Consider the following 12,848-nt stretch of genomic DNA (forward strand, 5'->3'; position numbering starts at 1 on the left):
AATCAGCATTTTCCCTAGAACATACCACTTAAATGCACAGAAATCTAAATAAAAAAGTGTTCTCATAATTTTGAAATCCTCATCTGGATCTGTTTCTGATTTAAGAAAAGAATTAGATTCATTCTTATTTTGCTCAAACAAGTACATACGTCTCTGGTTTAAATAATAGAAAGCAGAAAAAGATTTTTGAGGTGATATTTCCAGTGATGAGTTCCAAATTTTTTGGAGGGGGGAGCATGAAGGAATGGAGTGGGAGTTTTTTTAAGCTAAAATGACAGTCAATCTAGTTTGAATGTTAATTGTGCTAACTGATTTCTTTTTGGGCTGAGACTTTCCAATATATGTACTTTCAGCTGGGGTGCAATATTTAAAGGTTTGTTATAAAACTCCTTTATTTGGAGCTTATTACACAGCACAAACCCCAGCTGTGTAGCCTGACTTGTTAGTATTTCTTTTTCTTATGCTAAACAATGAAAAGCCACTTCCCGTAGAACCGTGACGTACAATATTTCTGTAATCTTAATATAATTTTCTTTCAACCACAGACTTTGTGTGTCCTCGTGCTTTTCTGGGATAAAATTTTCAGAGGAACAAAATCCATAAAAGTAATTAATCATCTGGTTCTGGTTACGCAAATGGCCCAATTCTGTGACCTTCAAACTTCCCTCCCCCTCAAAGAAAGCAATAAGAATGTAAAGCACAGAGAGACAGATGTTTTAGAGGTATTGAGGATCTGACTCCCGCTGACTGTTAAAACAATCTCATCCTCAACACTTCACAGAATATGTGCTATGCCATACAGCAGTGGGCCCTTAGCTTATCCTGCATTTTGATTTCCTCTTATTGATAGATGCAAGTCCTTCATAATTTTATTTTTACATTCTTTACTTGTAATTCAAGCAAACATTCAAGTATAGTTTGAAAATTCCCAATTATCAGATTAAAATTTTCAAATCAATGTCTACCAAAGACTTCTTGAGTGTTGCACGCATTGCTTGTGAACTGAAATTCAGTAGCAATGTATTACATGGCACTTCTTACATAACTAATTTTCCTACTTGACTAAAGCTAATGATCATTTGCATACAACCTTCATCTGCTACACAAATTCTCACTTCAATAGGTTGCTGATGGACATTACTAATGCACTAGTATAGTGGAGTGGCTAACTTTCTGTTAGACAACCCATAGCAAGGCAGCACCAGACAATGTTTTTCTCCAGGAAGGAGTAGAGGACTAGTTCTGGCAGTGATTTACTCATCAGTGATGACAATGATTCTACCAGGCTTATCTTTGGGCCCAACAAGGTGAAGCTTTCAGCCCAGCTCCACAGGGAGGATTCACACAGTACAAAGGCAGCCTGCAGCCATTACCAACCATGGCCTTGGCATGGGGGCCAGGCTTAACTGCTGGTGAGCCAAATCTGCTTGCTTTCCAGGAATAATAATAAGAAAATGCATTTCCTCCCCTCCCCAAATACTGCTCACATCCAAACACTAAACATTTTGCATGAGAAGAGAGATTTTCAAGTAGTCCTGCTTCCTGGGTACCCTGGTTCCAGACAGCCCTGGGCAGCAACCACTGAAGGAGACACGGGACTCAATTCAGTAAGTTCTCAGGGAACTTTAAGATTTAGTGAATTTGTATTTTCCAATGGGAGAATAAGGAATCACCATCAGTGCAGTGCTACATTGAAAAGTACAGGGTTGTAATTAGTTCTGTTGGAATTAGACACCAAACTATTGTGAAAAAAATGGAGTTGATGTGCCTGTTTGCATTTTTGGGGAATCAAATAGTTTAAAGAATCTGGTTCTATAAATTCTATAAATTCCAATCAAAAGCAAGGCCTCATAGCAAATTAACAGTTTCTGACCCAAGAACTTTTAAAAGAGTAAAAATTTCTACACTAGAAGACCAGTCTAAACTTTTTAGCCTAGTCTAAACTAGACTCGAGTAAGAATTTTGGGTCACCAGTTCCTCAATGGGGAATTGAAATATAGGTAGTATAAGTCACTTACTCAAGGATCACATGGGAATTGACTGACAGGAGCAAGAGTCAAACTTAGATCTTCTGTGTCTCAAATTAGTCCTTTAGCTACAAGACCATGTTTCAAATTCCAGCCAAGTTCTATGAACTACATGATTTTTCAGTGCAGTTCTACACATCCTCTCGATAACACTTCAATCTGAAGTAATAGGTTTTAAAAATACATGAATAGTTATTGTATAAAACAGTCCCCTTAAATCCCATTACCACTGTGTAAATCCTATACTGGTCTCACATGTACTTGGTCCTGAACCAAGGGGGTTCTGTGCATAAGAGACACAGGATGCACGAAAGCAGGATGAGACCAACAGTTTTATAATTATGTATTGTGTAACACATTCCTTTTCCTCCTCTTCTTTTTTTCCTTATATATTCCCTGAGTGAATTCATGCAGAGCTAAATTACCCCTTTGGGAAAGTGTATTAAAAAAAGAACAACAAAAAAAATCCTCTTCTTGAAGTGCAGCATGCATCTTCCCTCCAGATGTCCATATCATTCTCCAGTCGATCTGTAGACTCTTCTTTGGCAGTGTTAGGCCTGTGTTTTCTCAGAAGTTGTAACATGCTTGAGTGTTGGTGGCTGTCTTATTGTTTATACGATTAGTCACTCTTGGAATATTTTAAGGAGGTGATGTATAATTTTTGTAAATTTTAGATCAACTTCATTTATTTTCTGATGATTAATGCTGACCAGTTATCTACCTAATTGCATTTTCTAGTACATTTTCTCCAGAATTTGAAAAGTGTTCAAAATGAACAAAAGCTTTTCTTTCTTGTTTTCTTTTTCTTCTCTTTTTTTTTTTTTTTCTTTTTTTGAGGAGGGGAGCTGTTGTAATAAAGCTAACAAAACTCTAGCTGAACTGCAGCTTTATAATAAAGCTTGTGACAAGTTCTGGGATCTAAGCCAAAGCCAAACCAAATGTACAGTTTACGAGGGTGAAAGGTTTTACTGGCCAGCCTGGTTCTCTTCCAAAATGCCTTCATTTCACATGTAAACGCTAATAGAAACAAACAGTGGTAGTACCATTAACTTCTATTTTTGCCTCACCACCTCCATGTCATGCAATAAGCCAAAGAAAGAAATCACAAGTAGAAAATCAGGGGAGGTGCAAAAAGCAGGAGAAAGAAGAATGAAATGGAACTCCGTTAGATGCCTCTCTCCCAATTCCATCTGGCCCACTGAGACTTCCTCAAAATAATTGGCAAAATGTGTTATTATTTTGGGAGGAGAAGCGGAAGGTAAAGGAAGGAAAGGGGAGGGCTTAGGCTAACTGAAAAAGATCCATAATTATAAAAAGCTGCTTTTTTGTTCCTCCCAAGCTTTGTTTTTCTGTCCAACAGTAAGCTAGTATAGTGGGAAGTACATCAATTCATTTGTACATACCTGATCATCATTTTGTGACGAGCCCAAATTTCCCCTCCATCATTCTGTTTAAGACAAAACCCTTCCTAAAGTCTATGGGAGTTGTGCCTAAATAAACCACAACACAAAGCAGGAGACTCCCAGGGCCCCCTTGCTCACTGTGATATTATGCACGCAGCACGTCTATGAAAAAGTGTGCGTGCGCTATTCTTCCCACATCCTTCTCTGTTTCAGCTCCTATCCATTTGTTTGTTTCCTTCTCTGATTGCATCTTGTAATAAATCCGACTGATAGCTCCTTAAGGCAGTGGCTTTCCATTTACTACATGTTTACAGTAGACTTCTGCCAAAAGTACATCCTTATGCCAAGGTTATATATCAGCGCATGAACGTGATATATTTTTAATTTTTAATTTCAGAGCTATATTAAGTAATTGTAAGTAATCGTATGATTACTGGCAATCAGATTTTTCCTATATTTAAACTGCTTGCACTCCCACTGACTTCCCTGTATGCAAAGCTGGGACTGCAACACATCACACTCCTTGGGCCATACCAACACTACTTTTGTGCAGCACAGTCATTTTCCCCCAAGGAGTAGTTAACATGGAGAACTATGCATTCTGCTCCTTTTGAGGAACCATGGTTAAAACATTTATAAGAACTACACACAAGTTAGCAAGACAGGGGCGTTTCCATTTGTCCTTGTGCTGTGAGTGCAGAGCATAGGAACTCTTGAATTAGCATTTGCTTTGTTTTTTTCATGAATAAACTAATTGATTCAGCTCATCTATCTGGAGTCCTGCATTTGCAGAAACCTGAGTGTAGAGATATAAAAGATGTTGCCACATGTTGGATCCTGATCTCTTAACTCTGGGAATTACTATAATGCAGTACTCCTGCACTCCTTGCTCTAAGCGATTTTATTTCTCTCTCTCTGGACGAAGTTAACAGCATATCTTAGAGTATCTTTTCCTGGAAATTGAGGGGAATCTGACAAAGTTATGCTTTCAGCAAAGTACCAGAATATACTTTGTGACAGAAATCAACTTTAAATCAAAACAAAATGGGAAGTTCTTCTTCACTGACATGCCCTCAGCTTGCCTTCCTTAGTGCTAAACTATTAAGTACGTGGCACTTTGTTTGTGGAATGGTTATGTCATCTTAAAAAAACTTTATTAAATCATTCAGCAGCCTGTTAGAGAACTTAACATAAGCTGTAAAAATATTGGTGGGGTCTTCTTATTGAAGACACTTCACAACACGTCTCTAGGCACAGACATGCATTAAGGCATGACTGCAACTCGTACCCTGACGTGCATACTGAGCTGAATCTTTGTTTAGTTTCATAATACATGCAGGATGTTTCATGACTGACTCACATTATGTCCACACTGCAATCAGGATGTGCAATTCCTAAAGACATTTCTTTGGAAGCTTTAACAGACCTAGCCCAAATAGTTACCAAATGTGGCTAGTCTGAAACTGGGCAGTATCTCTTTCAGAGGAGTTTGTGCCTCTGAGTTTTAGGACACTTGCACCTATAGGAGAGGACTTGCAAAATCTAATTAGGAACTTTTAAACATGTAGGCTATGACATGTACAAGGGAGACAGCAAGCAGGGGCAAATGGGAACAATGGGACCTACCAAAATCACTGTTGTGTGCAACGTTTCTTTTTGTTGCTGTTTTCAGAAGTCACCCTCTAACAAAAAACATCTATAAAAATATAGCAGCGCACCAAGCTTTGTTGAACATGGCCATTTCAGGTTTGACACATGGAACTGACAGACTCCACATAAACTAACTTCCTTTAATTTAATCCTTTAATTTAATGACCTGTACCTGATGTGGACTTACTCATGATCACTTTCCATATAGCTCACAGACACACTATGTTACAAGGATGACCTTCATTTTCACAATGTCCTCTGGGGCTATGAAAAAAATGAAAAAATGCTGGGAATCAGCAGCAGGCATACCTTCAGTGACAGTCTAATTTGCCACTCTGCTAGAGTGGACTAACTGAATAGTAGTAAATGACCCAAGGCAGGATGAAAGCAATGTTTGGGAAATAAAAACAAAAAAATGAAAATACTGTGGAGGGCCCAGCAGAAGCAGAAATTCACTTGACGATTAATGCTCAGATTGCACAGCAGCAACCTGGAAAAGAATGCTGTAGTGAAACCTTATACCTCAATGCGAAAATGAGCAAGAGAAAGTGTACACATTACTGCAAAAGTTATTTCTTAATAAATGTAATTTAATACTGCCACAGATGTACAACTAAATTTTCATGTCAACCCCAAATTAAACAGTGGCAAGACAACAAGAATTCAAGTTTATGGTGGTTTGCTTTGGGTTTGGGGTTTCTTTTCTGTTCTTTGTTTAGTCATTGTTTGAAATTGGCCAAGAAGCTGCCATAATCTCTAATCTGGACAGGGCAAATGGGTAAAGCCAGCCTCACGTCTACTTCTGACTTGCCAAAGGTGCAAGTTAACATAACCATTTACGTCCAGCTTCCCTTAAAGGAAAACTGGACTGGCCATAATGGATCAGACACAAAACATGCAGAGTTTGGCACCAGATTTCTGAGGGCTATCAATGCCAGACCACTCAGGGCAGTTTAAGAACTCAAGAGTAGGCAAAGGAGGGACTAACTCCCTTCCCTTTCAGCCCACCACAGCATTGATTTCAGCAAAATATGCTCAGATCTTGAGATGAGGTTAATGCTGCTGCAGTTACATTTTTGTTGATACTGTAGTTAGTTCAGCTGACAGCAAGTTGACATGTTGTTTGCTGTAATGATGCTTTCGAATGATAGTGTAGGCTCCCTCCTCAATAACTGAGGAGTAGTCCAAGCCCCAAAACAGAATTCTTAATCTAGCCAATGGTATTATAATTGTGGATATACTTGTTACTGATTTAAACAGCTATGTAGGCTTCCCTTGCTCCAGGGGCATATGTTCCTTGCAGGTCTGAAGAGTCATAATCCCTCTGCTTATACTCTCTTGGGAGTTAATGAATCTTGTATCCCCTTTCTACACAATATATTCAGTTTTAACAGAATTATTCACCTCTAACTCTTCTGGCTGTGAAGGTAAGAAATATCTTTCTGAGCTCTTACTCTGTGCCACTATCTGCTATACAAAAGATAGATGGGAACAGAACCCTGTACCACAACTTTGGTGAGAAACACCTAAATTTGCGGAGGCACACTTAGCAAAGTGGCAAGTTTTCAGAAGCAGCCCTCTCTTCTGCATATTTTCTGGCTGACCTGTGATTCTCAAGAGCCTCTTACAGAGTAAAGCGACTCTCTACCAAATAGTGCTTATAAGTATTTAGTTTTGTTGTGTAAATATGACCCTGTGAGCCAAATGCTAAAATTCCTTAATGGAACTGGACCCAACAGCTCTTGCCTATCTGCTCAGAAGGGATCTAATTTGCTTCAATTGAAAATATATATGTCTCCATTAGCTCTCCTGGGACCTGCCTATGCTTACTAAACTAGGCTTTTTGTATAGACCTGTCTATATTTCTTGCTCATTTTGAGGCACATGATTGTGACTTTTTTTTTTTTGAAAAGAGAAGTTCACTTTCAGTGTTATAGTGGCAAGATAATATTATAGTGGCAAGATAATACTATTGCAGCATTTTTCCCAACTTAGAAGACAGCTCAGGCCCCACTCTTCAAGAGATTGAGAATCCATAGCTCTGCTTGAATTCTGTGGGAATGCTAGAAAACCAGATGAGTGTTCTTCTAATTCTGTAAGAGACACAGAAAAAAAAAAATGGAAATATGGGCCCCTTGACAAGGTGTCAAAATATTAATGTTCTGTTCATTCAGTTTGTTCTTGTTATCATTTCATCTTGGACAGCTCAACTCTTCCAGCCAACTGCAACACTTTGCCAACAGTGCTGAATTCCTAAAACTTTTGCTATTTCTGAATTCTGATTGCCCCAAGAGCAAGGTGCCAACAGTACCCTGAGGAAGCAACAAAAAGTGTTTGAACAGCAAGGCATCCCACAATCTTGTCTCATCAAGGAACCTGGGCAGATATTAAAAGCCAACTGATGCTAGAATCCAGTTCTGTGTGTTAAGAACAGGCTGAAGGTAAACTAGAAAGGTTGAAAAGAGAGATAGAAAGTAATAAGGAATTAAAAGGACAAGTGACCAATATCCAGTCTCAAGCACTCAGCTGAGTGAATATGGAAAACTTTCTTCCAAGGTTTTGTTTAAAAAAAAAAAAATTTCTTCAGTGAGGTGGGGGGACAAGTGGATATCCTGTTTACCAATGTTTGTCCTTCTTCTTTTCTACCTCAAGGAGACACTCTTCATCTCCCTGGAGCATCAGTCCAATTGGCTGGTTATTTGAGTTCTGTGGATATTCTGCTGATAGCTATGATGTAGATTCCCATGCCAGATACTTGAGTTAATTAGCTTGTGGGCTGCTAGTGTCAGACTTGTTTAGTGCAGGAAAAATAGCTGACAACAAATCATCACTGTATGAGATCTTGATCATTGTTTGGATGCAAACAGCAACATGTTGGCACCGCCTTACAAGTGTTTTCAATCACAGGAGGATGTTCTAATGCTAACACAATGATGCCGGTTTTCTTAGGAGAAAGGAGCCAAATCATTGATGGCCCCTAAGCTTGCACGCTTACTTGCTATTTATTCAAACTTCATTTAGGTAATCTTGTCTTCTGTTGTGGGGTCATAGGGTTGAGGGCCCAGATCCTCAGTTTTTAAAGGAGTTTCTGATAACCAGTTGTGAGAAAACAGGGATGACCACTTGAGCTTGCTAGACATGATACACAGTGAGTCCATACTCACAACAAATGTTGCATCCATGCATTTCATTGCTTAGAGAGATTGACTGGAACACAGGCTGAACACATACAAGAGATGTCCTCCTTTATGTGTGTCTCTCCAACCTATTACTTCTTTCCCTGCTGCTTATTTTCCACCAAAAGTGCCACTGTTCTTTAGAAGAAAATATATATTGCTCACTGCAATTATCCTTGATTTACCCTCTACTCTATAGAGGTAAGCATTATATCAGAGTTTCATTCCCCATGAGGCAAAGCGTAGAAGAGAGATGCTCAAAGTTTGCAAGGTACAGGACTGCAATGACAGTACAAGGCAAGAATTTTCTGCAATTCATGCCTTTACAATGTTTCCAACTTTGGGGTGAATTTTGGAAAGGCGTGGTGTTTTTAGATAATATTAAGATGTTTAGATTCTGTGGCTTTGAGATTGAGGAGGTATGCACAAAGGTGTATATATATTCTTTTATATATATATATATATATATTTGCCTTTGCACTTCAATTTGGACATTCCAGCAGTTGTTTGTTGTCTCACTTTAAGTGTTGTGATATTCGGATTCCAGACAGTAACCTAGCTAAGTGCTGATTAATAAAAAAAAGGGACAATTATCACCTGAAATGTTGTGTAATTTTTTTTTTTTTTCAGCTTCATCAAGATACCCTGTTGAAAATACTGGCTTTCATCTTCATTCCCCTCACATCACTCCATTATTTTAGTAACAGAAACTATCCAAACTTCTAATGAAATGCACTGGTACCAAGACAATCTCAGTGACTGCAATAAAATGATATGGAAAGTGTGGTTCTCCCACGTATACTCTCCACCAGTGTTTTGCAACTTCCGTGGTCTATCAGGAAAACAAAGGGAGGTCATGAGTCTGAACCTAGATTCAGAAACGTAGCTGAGTCACAATATAAAAAAGCCACAACTTAAATCACTGAGGATACTCCAATGACCTGTTTTGACCCTAGGAAAAGTTGCTTCTGAATCATCAAACCTCAGTAGGTTGATAGCTGTAGAAGCATGGTATAGATAAAGGAGGTTCTGTGCTTTGTGAAATTGCACAAGCAGCAACAAGCAACTCTAGCCATGTAATTAGCTTCTTTATATGTAATTAGTACAATATGTAATTTGGAACTCTTTGAGCTAATTATACAACGTACATGCCCGAATTTATTCTATGGGTAGCAATTTCTCCATTGTGTTTAATACCTTGAACCTGTAAACAGAAAGGAGTTTTTGGTGATGAAACCTATCTGTTAAATATGTAAACAGACCGGAAAGGAGACATAGGATTCTTCTTCATATCTTTTAGGGGAAGCAGACAATGCCAGATTTTAGGATGTGTGGAAATGCAATGCAAAATGAAAGGCAACTGTCAATCTTATTACACTCAGAACCATGGAAAAGCTATAACAGAAGAGCAAAGAATGTGATAATAATTTTAGCTGTGACTTGTTTGAAAAGATCCTGATACAATCCTTTATAAAAACTGCGATATTAACTGGACTGCCAGCTTTCCCTGTTAATTTTTAAGCCTTATACATGACTCAAAATATAGCCCCAAATTTAATCTCTTTGCCCCAAATGAAATAAGAATCTTCACTTAAAAGATTAATCGTGTACTTTCAACAGTTATATTCCTCCTAAAACATAACCCTTGCAGCTCAGGATGGACAAATCTGGATTGCTAAACAGTACCATGGGGTAAATCTATTTCTTCAAATCACTTGGAAATTTGTGGGGAAAGTAAAGAGCTGGGGAATTCAGAGGGGTATGAATTATTCATTGCAAACATTCAATCTATCAGTTTCATTAGATTACAAGGATGTAGCCAAACAGATGTGACCAGGCAGTTGGACAGGGGAATAGGAGATTTTTTTAAAATACCAGTTTGTCAAATGCACCTTCTGGACTAATTTTCTATCACACCATGTGATTGCTTGTGCCAGCTCATCTCTGGGACCACTCAAAAGTGTCTGAAAAGAAGCTGGTGGTTCCAGACTAGTTTCCAAGACCCATATGACAAAAATGTCCTAATAAGCTGTGAGAGCAAACCAGCCAGGGACTCTAAGCCTTCACAGTGATCCTTGCAAGTCAGGACAGTGTCAGGTGCTACACTGATGGTGTTAAATCCAGTGATAGAAAACTGCAGAAATATTTGTTCAGGACAGCACAAAACCAAATCAGCTAAAAAAGCATCACATATCAAGTGCTCAGAGCACAAAGGGGAGATGGGGACCAGTGTCTGTTACTAGTTACAGAATATAAAGCAGTATAAATCACCATGATAATTCCTATGAGACTACGAAAATTCGATTAAGTCAAAGTTTTAAAGTGGTAATAAATATAATGGTACAGAATGTAACCGCTGTCTAATCATTCCTTAAAAATAGAAATCTCCTACACTGAAATAAGAACACAATGTAATTCAGCACCTACTTAAAATAACCATTAGGCAGAAATTCTTGTGTGATAGCTGCAGCTCTATCAGCCAGGAAAGCTGCAATTTAGCTAAATAATTTCCTTTAATTAAACAAAGAATCCTATCAAATTCACAAAATTCACATGCTGCTTTTTAAGATGCCAGATCTGCTGTTTTAGGACAAACACTTCACAGGCAGAATACTCTCTGCATGTTTTCAGACCATTACATTTCCTCCAGGTAACACATCTGCAGTCTGGTCTGCTTTTTTGTAAGTAAACTGTCTCTTTAGGCTCAGACTACAAAATGGCAAACCATTTTTGTCACTTGAAGCTGTAATGCTTCAGACTGCAGAAGTCCAGAGTTTATTCTGAAGAACTCTGTTTTAACTTTCTTCCTCTTATACTTTTGGGAGGAACGATAAATAAACAGGAAAGTTATATATGAGGTTACCCAGGAAAGGAACGGAGAGCTGTTACTGTTTGGGATTTATTGATGAGGGTAAGATTACCATGTTCAGTCTGGATCTAAATTAATGTTAGCCCTTAATTTAGGCACAGGGCTCAAGAGTGAACTAAGGATAGTGTTTGGGTTCCCTTGCACAGAAAGCTGTTGAGATTTAGTTGTAGTAGTGTTTGCTAATGGATCCCACTCAAAACTGAGGCTTTCCAGTCCTGAAACACATGGAGACGTATACTCTGCTCTGAAAGGAGAATTTTGAAATAAGTGATAACCTGCGATAATTCTGAGGCAGGGTTTACATGGTGAGAGAGAAACTTTTTAGGCCAGCTGGTATAGTCAGAAGAAAACTTTCAGGCCTACGAATGCATTTTCAAGGTGCAGTAGAGATTTCTAGTGATTTCTCATCTATATTATAAAAACTATTTATTCCTATACTAATGGTAACTGATGCATCTGAGTCCAGAGAGAATTGCCCAAATGTTTTAGATACTCAACTTTAATCCCTCTCTGATAAGTGTGAAGTGTGTGTATCTGTTTTTCTGTACCTTACAGAAGCAGGGGCCTGAGCAGTCAGCAAGTTAAGCATTATCTTTTGTTCTGATGAACATAGGAACTTGATACAAATTAATACCATATACGCTTCCCCAAGCTAGGAATTTCCTCCTCGCCACATAAGTTCACAAGTCAGGTAGAGAGTCATGTAGCATGTTGAATAATTCATGCATGTAAGCAGAAAGGTTTGAAATAAAATGCTAGTGTAATACATTTATAATTAGGGATAACCTCCCACACCTCATGAAACTATCTTTTCTTGCCATGATTGCTGATGGAGGCTTTCGGCATACATGGGGGGGTACAACAGGCTGCTAAATGCAGAATTCCTGTAACTCAGGGCAGTGTTAAAGACAACTTCTGATTAAATAGCTGAAAGTGGGCAGCCATCATGCCTTTCATTCCGAAAACAGCCACCCTCCTCAGGTTTCTTTTTCTTGATGGTCTAAATTGCAATGGCCATGCCTGGAAAATGAAGGACTGTGCCTGAACTTTTCGATGCAATTAGGTTACAACGATTCAAAGACCTTTTAAAAAGGATTCTCTGAAAGACATTATGAAGTCTGTGTAAGCAGAAATAAGGAATCGAATTTGTAAGTTTTGCCTAAATCAAACACTCAGCAACCTATAACAGCAGCATGATGACTAAATTATTTTCCTTTCCAGTGAAAGCTCCTAAGGGGACAGCTGGGGGGCATGGAACCAAGACCAAAACCCACCTATTTTCTGAGACTCTTAATATTTTTTTATTAATCTTTAACTGTTGCTGTGCCTGGCCTGTTTTTATGACTGGTGTCTGCAATTGTTCACAGGGCTGGGTTTTACTGGCAAATATATCAGCAGAAAGCAGGGTTTGGGGGAGGGGGAGAGTGGCAGACGTGGCTTTCCAGAACCGAAGGTTTTTTTGCACCCACCAAACCTGCATGCATGCCAGAGCTGCATGTGCACACACGTAGGCAGAGAGCAGCTAGGCAGCACAGCTTTTGTTTCCAGGACTTCATAGTTGCTCATCAGTGTAAAACACTACCCCCAAAATCAATTTTCTTGCAAACATCCTGAACCTAACCAAAATGTATCAGAAAATTATTCGCTGTTTCATTATTCACTCAGCTCTACTTATGTGGGTGTGCTCCCATCAGCATTTTGAAAGTCAGCCCAAATAATGGAG

Source organism: Pelecanus crispus, chromosome 3 (genome assembly GCF_030463565.1).
Source record: "Pelecanus crispus isolate bPelCri1 chromosome 3, bPelCri1.pri, whole genome shotgun sequence".
Lineage (NCBI taxonomy): Eukaryota > Metazoa > Chordata > Aves > Pelecaniformes > Pelecanidae > Pelecanus > Pelecanus crispus.